Below are 16084 nucleotides of genomic sequence, written 5' to 3' on the forward strand. Positions count from 1 at the left end.
GAAAAATTGGTAGCAAAGAAATTGAAGAAGTTGGGAGTGCAGAAATTTGTGGAATTAAAAACCCCTCATTGTGAAATTTGTGTTAAGGATGGGCATTGGACAAAGGAATGTTGGTTTAATCTGAATTTCAGGGGTGTTGTACCGGAAAAGATTCAGCAGAAGATACAGCAACAAGGACCTCAAACTCATGGGGTGTTTCCAGAGACAGGAGGAAGACAGAGGATGTTCAATAATCAAGGGTGGCAAAGGCAACAACCGTATTCAGGGTGGAGACCACAGTTTAATCAAGGGGGACCACCATTTAGAGGAAATTTCAATTCGGGAGGAGGACCGAGATTTGGAGGATGGCAGAATTCAAGACCCCCATGGGGGGGAAATTGGGATCAGCAGCAACGGTGGTAGAATTGGCAGCCACAACCACAAGGATGGAATTAGCCGGTTTGGAATTATCAAGGGGGGAATCAGTCAATAGCCAAGAGGGCAAGTGCCGCAATTGCCAGCACCACTAGCACAGTCAGCTGAAGCAAACAAAGAGCCTGGAAGCAGTTTGATAGTAGTAGAATCGTTTCAGGATCAAGGGGTGAATAAAGTCGCTATGGATTGTCAGCGGGAATGTGATTGTTCTAAATGTTTGCAAGAGGAAGTAGATGTATTAGTGACAACAAGGTCCAAAGCAAGGTTGAAACCTCCACTGGACTGGGAGGAGCAGAAGGAGATTCGTGATGAAGTAGCTAAAGATTTGATGGAAAAGGATCAACAGTAGAGCAAGCTTAAATCGAAGGAGAAAGGAGTAAAAAAGGAGGAGAAGGAAAGAGAAAGGACGGATGCCTTGTTTGAAGAGTTAACTAATTCCTCTATACATTTTACCTTGGATCAGTTAGTGTCATTAGTTCCAATTTTCAGAGATAGACTATATATAGTGATGCGAAGGACAAAGACTGTTCCGAGTATGAAGGAGGTGCAGTAGACAGTTCAGAGTTGTCAGATTAGCCCGGGGATGTGGATTTTTCAGTACCAACACTATCGTTGGAATTTAATAACCGAAAATTTTCTAATGTTCTATTGAATGGTGGATCAAGGGTCAACATACTTTCGGAATCGGAATTTCTAAGGATGCAAGATGTCAGGTTGGAACCAGCTCCATTTCAAGTGCGTATGGCTGATCAGAGCAGAGTTCAACTAGTGGGGATGTTAAGGAGGCAAGGAATTATCATTCATGGATTGCAGTTTATGGTAAACTTTGTAGTCATCAGGATGAAGGATTCAAAAAATACCTATTCTATGTGTTGGGGAGGCCATGGTTATGCACGACTAAGCTGAAACAGGATTGGGGAAAGAATGAAGTGACGGTTAAGAAAGGAAGGAGAGAAGTTACATTACCAATGGGGCCGAAGAAGGAATTGTCAGAAGAGACGAAGCCAATGTTGACACATGCAATTAACATGTCTGAAGGATTGGAGATGATGAAGAAGCATATTTCCTAGCAGAAAATCCAACAATTGTTCCGGTATTTGAGGTAGATGTGGAGCGGATCATTGCCAAATATGTAGAAAAAGAGAACAGTTTGGGAATTCATCAGTTGCAGGGGAATACAGATGGTGTGGAACATGAAAATTTAGAAGAGAAGAAAATGCGAGAGGAAACTGTGATCGAGGATTCAGAATTGGAGCCAAAGGAGGCAATTTAGAGAGCGGAATCCCTGTATGATAAGATGATAAAGAAAGTTTCTCGAGTAAAGGAAGATAATTTACAGGATCTGAATTTGGGAACGGAGGATCATCCAAAGATGGTAAGAGTTAGTGTTCATTTGGAAGAAGGCTTCAAGGAGGACTTGAAGGAATTAGTGTTGGAGTATATTGATGTCTTTGCATGGGATTATTTTGATTTGAAAGGCATGGATCCTCAAGTGTATAAGCATCAAATAAATTTGAAAACGGATGCTGTTCCAGTGATTCAGCAAAGATACAGGATGAATCCAAATTATGCCAAGCAGGTGAAAGAGGAATTGGATAAATTGATTAATGCAGGGTTTATAGTGCCAGTGGATCAGGCGGAATGGTTGTCACCAATTGTAGTGGTACCCAAGAAGTCGGGAAGTTAAGGGTTTGTGTGGATTACATAAAATTAAATGCAACAATAGTTGCAGATCCATTTCCATTGCCTTTTAATGATTTAGTTCTGGATGATGTAGCGGGACATGAGATGTACACTTTTTTTGACGGATTTTTAGGGTACAATCAAATACCAATGGCTGAGGAGGATATTGAAAAAACTGCTTTTATCACAGAATGGGGTGCTTTTACATATACAGTGATGAGCTTTGGATTGAAGAATGGACCACCATCGTTTTCGAAGGCAGCTTTTAAAACTTTTGAGCCACATTTGACAGATTTTATGAGGATTTTTATGGATGGTTTTTCAGTTTTTGGGAAAAAAGTCAGGCATCCGGAATATTTGAGGAAGTGTTTTGAAAGATGTAGGATGTTTCGGATGTCACTTAATCCCCAAAAGTATGCAATAGCAGTACAGAAGGGAAAATTGTTGGGACATATCATCTCTCAAGAAGGAAGGTCGATTGATGGGGACAAGACTAGTGCCATTTAGAAAGCTGTAGCTCCGGAAAATTTGAAGGCACTGATGCGGTTTGTTGGACAGATCAAATGGCATGGTAGGTATTTACGGTATTTGGCAGATGTGAGCGCACCACTTAGTCATTTGACTAAGAAGGAAGTGGAATTTGTTTGGGGAGAAGCTCAAGAGAAGGCTTTTCAGATTATCAAGAAGATGTTGGTAGTTTCACCTATACTTCAACCACCAAATTAGGAATTGCCGTTTCATGTGTATGTTGATGCTTCCGACATGGCAGTAGGAGCTGTTTTAATGCAGGAGAAGATTAAGGGATGGTTCAGGCTGGTTTATTATGCTAGTAGAATGTTGAGAGCATCGGAGAAGAATTACACATTTACGGAAAGGGAAGCTTTGGGAAAATTCCGACATTATTTGTTAGTGAACAAAGTGGTTTTTCATGTGGATCATCAGGCTTTATTGTTTTTGGTAAAGAAGCCAAAACTGGAAGGCAGATTAGCAAGGTGGATGCTCACGTTGCAAGAATTTGATTACATAGTTGTTCATACTCCAGGAACTCTGCATGCAGTGGCGGATTACCTTAGCAGATTGGAACATAAGGAGGAATTACCAGGATTATCGAATAAATTGCTTGATGCGGATTTGTTCCGAGTGGAAGGATGGTTCAGTTTCTGACAGATCAAGTTTTATCTTCGACAACGTCTCCGGATCAGAGGAAGAAGTTTGCATTGAGGAGCAGACCATTTCTAATTATAGCTGGAGCATTATATAGAAGAGGAGCAGATCAGATTATATGACGATGTGTTCCGGATGAAGAGCAGAAAGTAGTGTTACAGGAGGCACATTGGGGATCAGCTGGAGGACATTTCTCAGGGGAAATTACAAGTCGGAAAATTTTACAAGCTGGACTTTGGTGGCCTTTGTTATTGAAGGATGCACATAGTTTTGCCAAGGAATGTGTTCAATGTCAGAAGATGGGGCAGCCTACACAAGGGGATAGGATGCAGGATCATCCAATCTTACCATTAGAACCATTTCAAAAGTGGGGAATGGATTTTGTAGGCCCAATAAAACCATGGGCAAAGAGGACATGTTCCATATATATTCTTGTTGCAACAGATTATGCTACCAAATAGATGGAAGCAGTGGCTTTGAGAGATAATAAAGCAGCAAGTGTGGCACGGTTTCTATATAAAAACATTATGACAAGATTTGGATGTCCTATTGAGTTGGTGTCAGATCAGGGAACACATTTTTTGAATTATGTGATTCAGGAGTTGACATCCAAACATATGATTTTGCATAAGAAATCTACTCCATATCATCGGCAAGAAAATGGGTAGGCAAAAAGCTCTAATAAAGTGTTGGTGAGAATTTTGAAGAAGATTGTGTCGGAAAAGAAATCGGATTGGGACGACAAGTTGGATTCAGCACTATGGGCTTTTCGGACAGCTTTTAAGGTGGCGACTGGAATGACACCTTTCAAATTGGTCTTTGGGATAGAAGCCGTGGTGCCAATGGAATATGTAATTCCAAGCTTGAGGTTGTCAGTTCAGCATAAGTTAAGACCGGAGGAATCAATTTCTTATAGACAGAAGGAACTGCTTAAATTGGAAGAGGATAGAATTCAGAGTGCCTATTTGGTGGAAATTGGTCAGAAGAGGAGACAAGCATGGATGTCTAGGCAGGTGAAATTCAAAATTTTTTAGAAAGGGGATTGGGTGATGTTATACAATTCTAAATTGGTACCACATCCAGGTAAGTTGAAGCTGAGATATTTGGGACCTTATCAGATTGAATCAGAACAGGGTCAAGGAACATTTTTGTTGAAAGATGTCTTTGGAACAAAGATTGTGAAACCTATGAATGGATTCAGATTGAAGAAATTTTATGGGAAGGTGCCTGAGGTTCCCAAGTGGATGGTCAATAAGGCTGAGGATATTGGCAGTAAATTGTTAACAGTTGGTGTTCTGGGAGTTGCAGTGGAATGTTTAGAGGTAGAATTGGCAATTTGTTCTAGCAATTCAAAACTTGTCAAGGGATTTGGGATTAGGAATTCGGATTGCGGACTGGAAGTCGGAAATCGGATTGTCGGATTTGAAGTCTTGAAAGTGGAAAGTTGGAGGAATGGAATTGGGCAAAAGGGTACAGAGGTACTAATAAGTGGGGGTACTCATTTTAAGGCAAAAAATTCACTTAGTGCTCATGTGACTCACTTAAGGACGAATAATTTTTTGGCGAATCCTACATGGCGTGCCCGAATCGAGGAAAAAATTCATCATCATAAGAGTAAGGTGGTGAGAGGAGTTGGGGATCGCATCCAAGTGTGTGAACGTCGCAGTTTAGTGAGTGTTAAGTCGGGTGGGAAGGGCGAAATGTTTTCTGAGAACATTAAGGGCAAGCTAATGGCGGGTATGCAAGAGGATGCGTCAGAAGCGATGCCAAATACCAGGTCGATGAAGATGGCGATGGAGGAGCTATTCAAAGCGCGGCAGCAGGAAGAGCATATCGAAGTGGAAAGCGATGAGGCTGAATCTCTAAGTGATCAGGGCAGTGTGGAGATGGCAGTAGTAGCGTTTGACCCTAATGAAGCGGAAACCTAGGTATGGCTCAAGCGTATAGGTCTTTATGAATTTGCATGTCTACCTTGGGATACATAGGTAGAGAATGAATTTGCTGAGCAGCAGTGGAATATGATAAAGGAAAGTGATGGAATGATTACAGCGGATGTGCGCTTGACACCAAAGTTGGTGTCCAAAGTCTTCAAGGTTCCTTGTCTAACTGTGCCGGCTAAGACGAGGAAGCTGACCAATTCCCAGATGAAAGGGGAATTCGAAAATCCGGTAGGCACGAAGGCATACTACATGGTGAAGAATGAGCGTGGAAACAGAGCTTCAAATTTGTTTTGGTATTTGGAAAAGGTGTGTATCTTCCAGAAGACTGCCTACATGTCAAAGGAGGCTTTTGCTCCTTTGTTTCAGGCGGTTGATTGGGCATCAATTCTGTATGATCGAATGCAGTTAACTTGAAAAAGAGACCGACGTCGGACACCAGCAGTGGGCAGAGTAGCACCTTATTTGGCTGCAATTTTTGAGTATGTTCTGAAGGTTTCGACAATAGCAACATGTTTGAAGACACCAGTGGTAGATGTGGCAAAAGAAGAGGGAATATCATATGGAAGTAAAAGAAGGAAATTGTTGTTGGGCTCTCCAACAGTTGAAAAAGGTAAATCACCTTTCAAAGTCTCTTGGAAGGGTTTGGAAGAATCGGAATCAAAGCCGAACAGTTTCACAATGGAATCAGAATCAAAGAAATCGGAGTCGAAAGGCAAAAAGGTAACACTGTTTATGAAAGGAATGGCTAAAGGTGTGGAGAAGACTGCTCTGGAAAGTTTCAAAGTTAAAGCAGGGAGCAATGACAATTATGAGAATAAGGGAATCTTTTCTGTGGAAGAGGCAGCTAATAGCTTGACTCAGCTGAATGAGTTTATGCACAATCAAGATGCATCTCTGAGGGTGATGGAAGCTGAGAAAATGGAACATAAATGCAGTGCTATCCCGGAATGGGAAATGTAGAAGGTTTGGATGCAGTTGTTTCAGGAGAGATTAGATAAAGAAAGACTGCAGGAGGAAGTTAAACGGATTACAGTAGAAGCTATGGCGAGAAATGCTGAAGTTGTGAGTGTAGCTGAAGATTTTACTAGGTGGGAAGACGGATTAAAAGCTGCAGTGGATGAACAATTCAAAGAACTGGGAGATAAAGTGGCTGAGCTGACCACTGAGAATATTTTCCTGATTAATAGTTTGACTCCGTTGATGGATATGGGGAAAGCCGCATTGCAGAACCAGGGAATGACAGGTATTTTGGTTGCAGATTCGGATGCGGATATTCTGAAGCAGGAAGTGCTGGAGTATACACAAGAGATGTGGAATAAAGCTACTAGGCATTAGAGGGAACACATGGAGGTGTCGACGGACAGATTCAAAAATTGGTTTCAGTTAGTAGGAAAAGAAAGTGTTAGGAGGGAGAATGAGGAATTGAAGGTGGAAAATGAGAAATTAGTGGCAAAGATGCAGGAGTTGAAGGAAAAAAGTAAGGAGATTGAAGTGAATGCAGGGGGAGTGAGTAAGTGGATGACAGAGGTGAGCAGTGATGTTTTGGGACCAGATCGGATTGTAGCAGGAGGAGTGGAATCAGAAGTGGAAAAGCAGGTGGAAGTAGAGGAGGAAAAGCAGGTGGATTCGGATGTTGCAGCAGAAAAGGCAGATGCACAAGGGGATGCTGGGGAGCAGGTTGTTTGATCAAGGGATTGTGGGTCCAGGTCAGCCTGTGACTCTAGCCACCGGGCTGTGCCAGGTGTTAAGCCTAGGAATTTTGGGATGTTTACCTTAGTGGAAGTTGGAATGTTAACTTTTGTACTTTTGGGATTCCAAGGGGTGTTCTTGGGCAAGGGCGTTGCCCATTAGTCTTATCGAACTATGCAACTGTCGATTAGTATCTTCTTGGGAATTTGAAGGCAGAAGTTATGGCGGATTTAGTTTGTTGTTAGTTTCTGTGTTCCAGTTCTAGTTCCATTCCGATTTCTATGCTTTGTCTATTTTGAATGTCTATGCCTTAAACAAAGGAGGACCCAAATGTTCATATCCAAGCCTTTGAGCGGTATGCTGAGTAAAAAATATTGATGAAGATGATTGCGGTGACTACTTTCCACAAACATTAAGGAAGCAACTAGGAAATGGAACTACCATTACCCGACTTGTCAACTCAGATCATATAATAAACTGCTTAAAGCTTTCCGACTGGAATATTCAGACAATAGAGGGGATGAGGATATACTCTGTGAGCTGGATAAGATAAGGCAGGGAAAATTGTCAGTCAGAAGCTATGTTGAGAAAATCAAGGAACTAACTAGAAAATTGCAGGAACCACCATCCGAAAAGCGGCTGCGAGCATGGTTTTTGAATGGGTTTCGCAATGTTAACCCTCACGGCTCACGGACACCCCATCACCTACGACGGACGTGTATTATGTATTTGGTAGAGTCACGTGCCTGGCTTGTCAAACCAATAGGAAAAGGGTAAGAGTGATCGCCGATGAGAGGCGCACTCTAACTGGGACATTCAAGGGATTAGTTGGCTAAGCATGGGCGCCCAAGTGTGAATGGACACCCCATCACCTACGACGGACGTGTATTATGTATTTGGTAGAGTCACGTGCCTGGCTTGTCGAACCAATAGGAAAAGGGTAAGAGTGATCGCCGATGAGAGGCGCACTCTAACTGGGACATTCAAGGGATTAGTTGGCTAAGCATGGGCGCCCAAGTGTGAATGGGGTGAGCTCATATAAAAGCCAACTAAACCTAAAATTCACTCATTCTCTCATTTGTGCAATAGAAAAGTGCTCTTGCTCTATCTCCATCTCCATCTTCTTCTTCTTCACCTCCTTGTGTGTGTGTGTGTGTGTGTGTGTGTGTGTGTGTGTGTGTGTGTGTGAGAGAGAGAGAGAGAGAGAGAGAGAGAGAGTGCGATCGAGCATTGCGGCGGCACGATGGCTGTGAAGCGGTTGAGCGCGACGTAGCGGCGTCTCCTTCTTCTTCGCGGCGAGGAATCCTCCACGGCAGGAGCATAGAGCGGTGAGTGACACACCATTGCCCTCTTTTGAGCTTACTAGTTAAGCTAGTTGTGTGCTTGGAGCCGTCTATGGCTCGCACATGGTGCAACGGCAAGTCCCTTGCTTCGACAGTGCGGCAAGGAGCGCACATTTTTGGCGCCGCTGCCGGGGAATCGCCCTGCACTAAGCCCAAGAGGCACTTTGTGCTTCTCCTATGAGTTGTTTATAGTAGGAAAGAAGAGGAAGAGGAAGAGGAATGAGTTGTTTTTCTGCAAGTTGTTAATTTCTGTATTGTTTGCAAGTTCTGTGATTTCTGCATAATGTTGTGTTTTCTGTTTGCACACAGTCTTTGCACAATTAGTAGTCGTTAGCTTGTTTGCAGTGAATGAATAAGTAGGAAGGCAGTTATCAATTTCTGCTTGCACACAGTCTGTACACAGTTTTCTGTCAAGGTTTGCCTGCACACAGTCTATGCACAGTAAGGTAGTGAGAGAGGAAGTAGGTGGACAGTTAGCTCACTGTCAGTAAGCAGTTAACAGATTAGTTAGTAGATTAGTTAGTGGTTAGCAGCACTGTTAGTAAGTAGATAAGGTAGTGAGCTGTCTGTGAGCTGTTGACTGGGAGGTTAGGTAGGTGACAGCGTGTGTGGCCAAGAAAGGGTCACCAAAACCGCGCGCGGTCGTCGCCCAAAAAAAAAAAAAAAAACCGAAAATATTTAAGCATGAGTGACTGGGGGGCTACACTAAAATTTTGATTGGGATAAGCCCAAGCCCAAGCCCAGGCCCAGGCCTCAGTCCTCAGTCCTCAGTCTTATGATATATACTAGACTCACTCTTATATATATACCCTACCCCCTCAAGAGGGAATGAGAGCATGTGGGGCAAGTCCTCCACTCTCCTCCCTTCTCTTCCCACTTGCACCCTTAGACTTTCTAATTTGGGCCTAGTTCCCTACTAGAAATTGACGGTTTTAGGGATTTCGAGGGCATAAAGTGACCAAACGGAGCGCTGTAAAGCACGGCATGTCCCTCTGACCGAGACGCTCGTTTTGAGCTATCATACATTCTATTCTATAGCTGGGTCAGAAAAAAAAGGACCAAAAAATCAAAAAAAAAAAAGAAGAAAAGACTTGGGTTGCAAAACACCCAAAATTACTAGGTGAGCAGCCTTCACGGGCCCTCACTGACACTTCTAGGGGATCCAAGTCATATGAACCTACGCTCTGGATGAGTGTTAGAGCACGAGCATATTGGTAGTGCCTTCATTTACGCGGGCACCCATTATTTCTCCACCTTAGGTTCTGGACCTTCGGCCGGGACTCAAGGTAGCGCGACCCAAGATCCTCATATCGCGTCTAGTGATTCTTCCTCTGACTACGAAGTCATGGAGGGGTATCCTACACCAAACCCTGATAGTTCAAGTCAAGACATGCATGCCATGGGTCCACGGCCCGGGTCCAGCGTGTTTAGCCGCTTAAAAGAGACCCTTAGTAGAGCTACTCGCTCCGAACATGCGGTTAATGAAATAAATGAAGGGAGTGGGGAAGTAAATTCGTCATTCCTGCTTAAAATGGACCCTATGCTTCTTGAGAGTGTGCATGTGAATGTTCCATCCACTGCACCTCCTGATCCTTTAGGACTATCTCCCTCTGAGGTTTTACTACCCGATGGTAGGAGTCTTGCCGAAGTGCAAGAGATCGAACGCTATATGCAAGCAACAAGGGAGAGGGAAATTGAGAACCTACGAGGGCTAGAACAAAGTCGAGCCCTGAAAGCAAAGGCTCCTATGACAACAATCATGCCAGCCGAGCAACCGAGTGCTCCCAAGGTAGCAGTCATGGAGGGGCAAGCTATGGGGAGCAATAATGCTTCCACTTCAAGGGAAACCTCCAGCACGCCAGGCCTAGATGGGATATTCCTAAACGAAAATTGGGAGTATGACCTACAAGAAGAAGCTTTAACTGATCGGTACACAGGACACACCTATCATGTGGGTTGGTTAGATGTTCTACAATCCACATCGGGTGCTACTAGCATAGATGAGCAACAACAGAACGTCTGTGATGTCCTCCATAGGATTGTCGAGTTAGAAAGACAGAACATAGGGATCAACATGCCTTCAACAGGCCTAATGAGATTCTTGGATACAGGAAAGGCCAACCAACCAACCCTGTCACAAATGGAGACTCCCTCAGTGAGCCCCATTGATCCTCCATATGTTGTTTCGCCAGGAGCCTCAGTACAATCTGAGCCCACAAGTGGCAGCTTTACCTTCCCATATCTAGCTCATCTTTCTCTTAATGACACTACGGCTACCATGCATATCCCAATGGTGAGCATGACAAGAAGTACACCATGGAGTTCATTTGTTAACACGGCGCCGATGCCTAGTAGCACAGTGCCCCCAACTATACCTACATGTATGTATCAATCATGTGCACCTGTCGTACCTCAGCCTCATGTAGCTCCTACACCTCCGATTATTCCAAGAGCTTACAATCCACAATGGAATTATCCAAGCTCTTATACAAGTGGAGCCATGCCATTTAATAATAACATGCCATATCAGGCACCCCCTATGCCTAGGGCCACGCCTGTAAACGTTGGACCACCGTCTGGTACACCACCATACGAAATTTGGGACCCAAGAGCGGCGCGTATGCCAAGGCCAAGGCCAACTCCCATCTCACATGTGGTTCCAGGAGCACATACACCCATTATACCTGCTCAAATAGGAGATTTGGCAGCATTTGCTCAAACTATCGGTCGCTCTATTGCGGAAAACATGCGTAGTGCACCTGATAGAGAGCCTAGGAGCAAGGCAGTTCAAGTAGCTAAGCTCACACAGAAATTCAGTGGAGACGGAGATGCTAGAAAGCATATGGAAGTCTTTGAACATGTGTGCAATTCCTTGGAAGAGCACAATGAGCTACATAAGTGTAAGGCTTTGAGTTTGACCCTAAGCGGAAAGGCTGGAGATTGGTATAGAACCTTAAGAGTAGAAGAAAAAACGATCTACTCTACTCTTAGGAGACTGTTCTTAAAAGAATACATACGAGAGGGAGTACTTTGGGGTGTAGCCTCTCAGCTCTAGAAAGCCCAACGAGAAGAAGGTCAATCCGTGAGAGACTTCATTAGTCGCCTAAAGAATTTGAATTCTCGATGCAATCCAAACGAGCGATTCAACAACAACCAATTGCTCGATAGATTCATTAGGGGACTACGACATGAAAGTATCTATAATGGCCTAGTCATTAGAGGTATCACTACTTGGGAAGCAGTCACCATGAATGCAATCCAATTGGAGGATAATTTAATGATTGCAAGAGAAAGAGTGTCTGTCGAGCCGAAGTCTAGTAGCTCGCAAGCATCAGGGCATGAGCCAATGAAGATAAAGCCAATCGTGAAAGAGCAAACGATATTTGAGATGACTTTGGCAGATCTCACAAAGGCCATCCAAGAAAGCCTTAGGGGTAACCGTGCTCCACAAAACACTCATATGTATCCAAGAAGGGAACAACAATGGTGCTCAATTTGCTTGGGCCCACATACTACGAGTGAATGCCCTACTTTTAGAGTAAAGTTTAACGGGACTTGTAACGCGTGTGGTAGGTATGGCCATCAAGCGAAGGATTGCCTAATGCTTAAACGCATCATGGAAAATAGACCGCCTATAGCTTGGGCACACTCACCTCGAGTTCCTACATTGATGCCTACCCCACCCATGGAGCAACAGTTGCCATTACAGCACATGGTCCCTAGAACCCAAAATGTGGTCCAAACCACACCGTTGCCACCTCCAGTGCTAGGACCGCAACCCCCTCATCCAAGAGTTACACCTATGAACCAAATAGGTTGCAAGTCATCTAGTACTTATGTAGATTGCGAAGAGGACATAGACTCTAGTATCACCTATGGGGTCGACATGCTTGAGGAGTGTCCCATGTACTATATGGAAGACCATTGGGGACAAATCAAACCGGTATATCAAGCTACTACGCTAGCAGCAAGAGGCCAAAACATTAATAGTTTTGCCAGGAGACCACCTCTTCAGTGCTACGAATGTGGTGGACCACATCGAGTAGCTGAGTGCCCCATTAGAATACAAAAGAATGCCGCACTAATGCAAACAAGTCAAGGGAGTGCATTGGCAATGCCAATACTCATTTGTAATCGTTGTGGCATAGATCATTGGATCACACAGTGTCCTAACAATCCAAACGCACCGAAAATCACACCATTGAACATAATAGAGATCGTTGATGGGACACCACCAACTATAAACATAGCACCAGTGAATGCACTCACACGGTCGATGCTCCAAAAGCAAAATTACATCCTCGAAGAGAGAGATGCTGCATACATTGGCTGAGCGAGAAAGAAGAAAACACGAAGAAAGAAATCCCTTAATGCTTCTAGCTCAAAACCTAGTTCAAAGACTAACATAGGGACAGGAGACGATCCCGTGTATATGAATGACCCTGAGGATGACTCAGATTCGATAGAGACCACGGAGACCAAAATTGTTACTACAAAGGAAAAAGCCAGTGAGGAGGATCACGAGAGGGAATCACGACGAACACCAAAAGAGTATTCAAAGTTAAACTACCCAGTTGCGAACCCCCAAGATAAGCCACGAGAGACAAAAAATGAGGATTGCAAGAGAAAGATTGGAACCTATCCAAACCCAACAGTGGAAATTGAACGAGTCCAACAACTGAGGGGTTTGGTGGAAGAAACTCAACGAACATTAGAACCTGAACCCAAACACATCCAGATGTCGGACACAGTGTTTCCCACACAAGTTCAACCTCACAAGAACTACAGGCCATTAGCTATACCCAGTATCATTCGGAAAGAGAGTGAGGGTAGGACATCTGAAAGTGGACACACACCTTTCCTACTAGAGAGAATGTTTGGTGAGGGAATACCCGACCCCCTAGAGGAAGTGGAGATTCCATCTTCACCATTCTCTTGTCAGGGTCCTACGTCCCACAAGCTGATGCCATTAAATGTTGCCAAATTGATGGATTTCATGTCTTCAGAAGTTAGAACCACCATCATGTCCAAACTATATAAAGACCCCGAGCTAGTCTCAGCTCTTCGAGCCTTCCTCAATGGAGAATTACAGACCGGATTACCACAGTTTGCATATATGAACAAACCTGACTCGGTAATGAATGATGAGGAACATTTAGCACCACCATCTGACCTAGCGGGACATGAATCTGTAATTGAAGTACCCGTTAACAAGTTGGGGCAATACTTTGAAGGTGATGAATCTAATGCTACTCTACCAATCACTACTAAAGGATTAACTGTAAAGGGGGTCCTTGAAGGTGGTGCGGGAGTCAACATGGTGACAAAGAGTTGTTGGGAGTCTATGGGGCGACCTCACCTTGAAGCCACAAGCGTAGTGGTAAAAATGGCTAATGGATCTATTGTTACGCCTATTGGAATTCTAAAGGATCTCAGAATCAAGGTCTTCGGACACAAGGTGAGGCAAACTTTCATTGTTATGGATTTTTCCAAGCATCCTATGTCATTTGAGATGATCTTAGGGCGTCCATTCATGAGGGAAGCAAAAATGGTGCATGACTGGTCCAAAAACCACGTCTACTTACAGTTCCAAGACTCTATCATTCGAGTTGATCTTTTAAGTGGTCGAACGCATCCTCTAGGAAATAAATTCATAATTGATAATCGATCAGACACAACAATTCACTTAGCTCCATTACAGTATTGTTACACGTGTAACGAAGACACGGATATTGGGAAGAACTCTCCTTATATGGATATCCTACCCGAAATGACTGAGTCAGACAATGTCGATTGGGTACACCTAGCGGCAACTATAGATACATGGGGAGCTAGAGGAACAACCTGGGTAACACCAGATGGGGAAGAGATACCACACATTGCACCAGTAAACATGTTAGGTATAGCGCATGTAACATCCGATGATAAGAAAGAGGCACACCTACATGAGAGTGAAACCGATGATTCCTCAAAGGCTTCAGGCCAATACACATCAGAAACGGAATCTCAGGGAGAAATGGATTCAGAACCTGAGGAAACATCGAGTGAGCCAAGTATAGAAACTGAACACTCAAGGTCTAGTACGACCATCTATGGTAATTTATATGAGAGTGAAGAAGATACAAGCGAAGACCTATCAAGCGAGTCGAGTTCAAACATTTACCAAAATCAAAACCTTAACAAGAAACAAAGGTCATATAAGAGACGACGATATCGAGCAAATGTGAGAGCTAGGATAAACAAGGAAAGATCTACTGCAGAATGGCTTAGCTATCTAGGGGCATGTGATGCTCATCGAAAGCTAGTAGACAATTGGGGTGAACATCTCCAGAGTGTCATGTGGTGCAGCCCGCGACCCATTGACCTCACTCAATTGGAGGTTACAGAGCCGAAATTGAGTCGAACTATAAGAAGACGTCAAAACCGAGAGTTAGCACAACAACAAAAGGAGGCAGAACTAAAAGAAAGGTCTCCGTCAGGACAAGAGCTTGCTGACTTACATACGGCTCCTGAACATTTTAAATCTTATACCACGGGGGAGCGAAAGGTTGTGTATGCCAAAGCCCAACGAATACCTACCAATGGAAGCAGTGGAGTCTATGATGGTCCAGCGGTAGTTAAAGAGATAGAATTAGCAGAACCAGGTGAGGAGTCTAAACCAGTCTTTATTGCTCAAGACCTTACCGAAACTGAAGAGGCTGTACTTAAGGAGCTCCTCAAGGAATACAAGGATATCTTGGCTTGGACATATCATGACATGAAGGGCGTTCCACCTTCTGTGGTGCAACATACAATTCCCATGATCAACACTGCTAAACCCGTCCAGCAACGACCCTATCCAATGAATCCTAAGTATGCCAAAATTGTACAAGAGGAGATCGAAAAACTTATCCAATGTGGATTCATATACCCTATTGAGCACTCAGAATGGGTTTCTCCAATAGTCATTGTGCCAAAAAAGAATGGGAAACTAAGAGTGTGCGTGGACCTCAAGAAAGTTAATGCAGCCACTAGGAGAGATCATTATCCCTTGCCATTTTCATAACATGTGCTTGAAAGAGTTGCGGGCAAGGAAGCTTATAGCTTTTTAGATGGGTACTCTGGTTACAATCAAATCACAATTGCATTAGAGGACCAAGCTAAAACTGCTTTTATCACAGAGTTTGGAGTGTTTGCATTTCGTGTTATGGCTTTTGGCTTAACAAATGCCCCTGCTACATTCCAACGATTAATAAACACTGCGTTTAAAGAATTTCTAAGGGAGTTTTGTGAAGCTTTTCTAGACGACCTTTGTGTTTATTTTTCTTGGGAGAAGCATTTGTTATATCTACGAAAAATATTTGAAAGGTGCAGATTTTATCGCATCTCATTGAACCCTTTCAAATGCCAATTTTGGGTTAAGCATGGAGTCATTCTAGGGCATATAGTGTCCAAGAACGGGATATCCACAGATGAGAGTAAGATTAAAGCCATTGCCGATTTGCCACCACCTACGAACTATAAAGGAGTTCAAAGATTTATGGGCCATGTTGGTTATTATCGAAGATTTATTTTAAACTTTGCCGAGATAGCGCGTCCATTGTACAAGCTTCTTATCGAGTTTCACTGGACGGAAGAATGTCATCAATCTTATGAGTTATTAAAGAAGGCCCTAACAAGTGCTCCAATCCTGCAAACACCTGATTGGAATGTACCTTTTCATGTGCATATTGATGCATCAAATTTTGCTATTGGGTGTGTTCTAACTCAACCAGGAGAACATAAATTGGACTATCATATTAGTTTTGCAAGTCGCCAATTAAATGATGCCGATATGAACTACACTACTACAGAGCGCGAAGGTCTAGCTAT

The sequence above is a fragment of the Adiantum capillus-veneris genome, chromosome 27 (assembly GCF_014529385.1).
Source record: "Adiantum capillus-veneris isolate H3 chromosome 27, ASM1452938v2, whole genome shotgun sequence".
Taxonomy (NCBI): Eukaryota; Viridiplantae; Streptophyta; class Polypodiopsida; order Polypodiales; family Pteridaceae; genus Adiantum; species Adiantum capillus-veneris.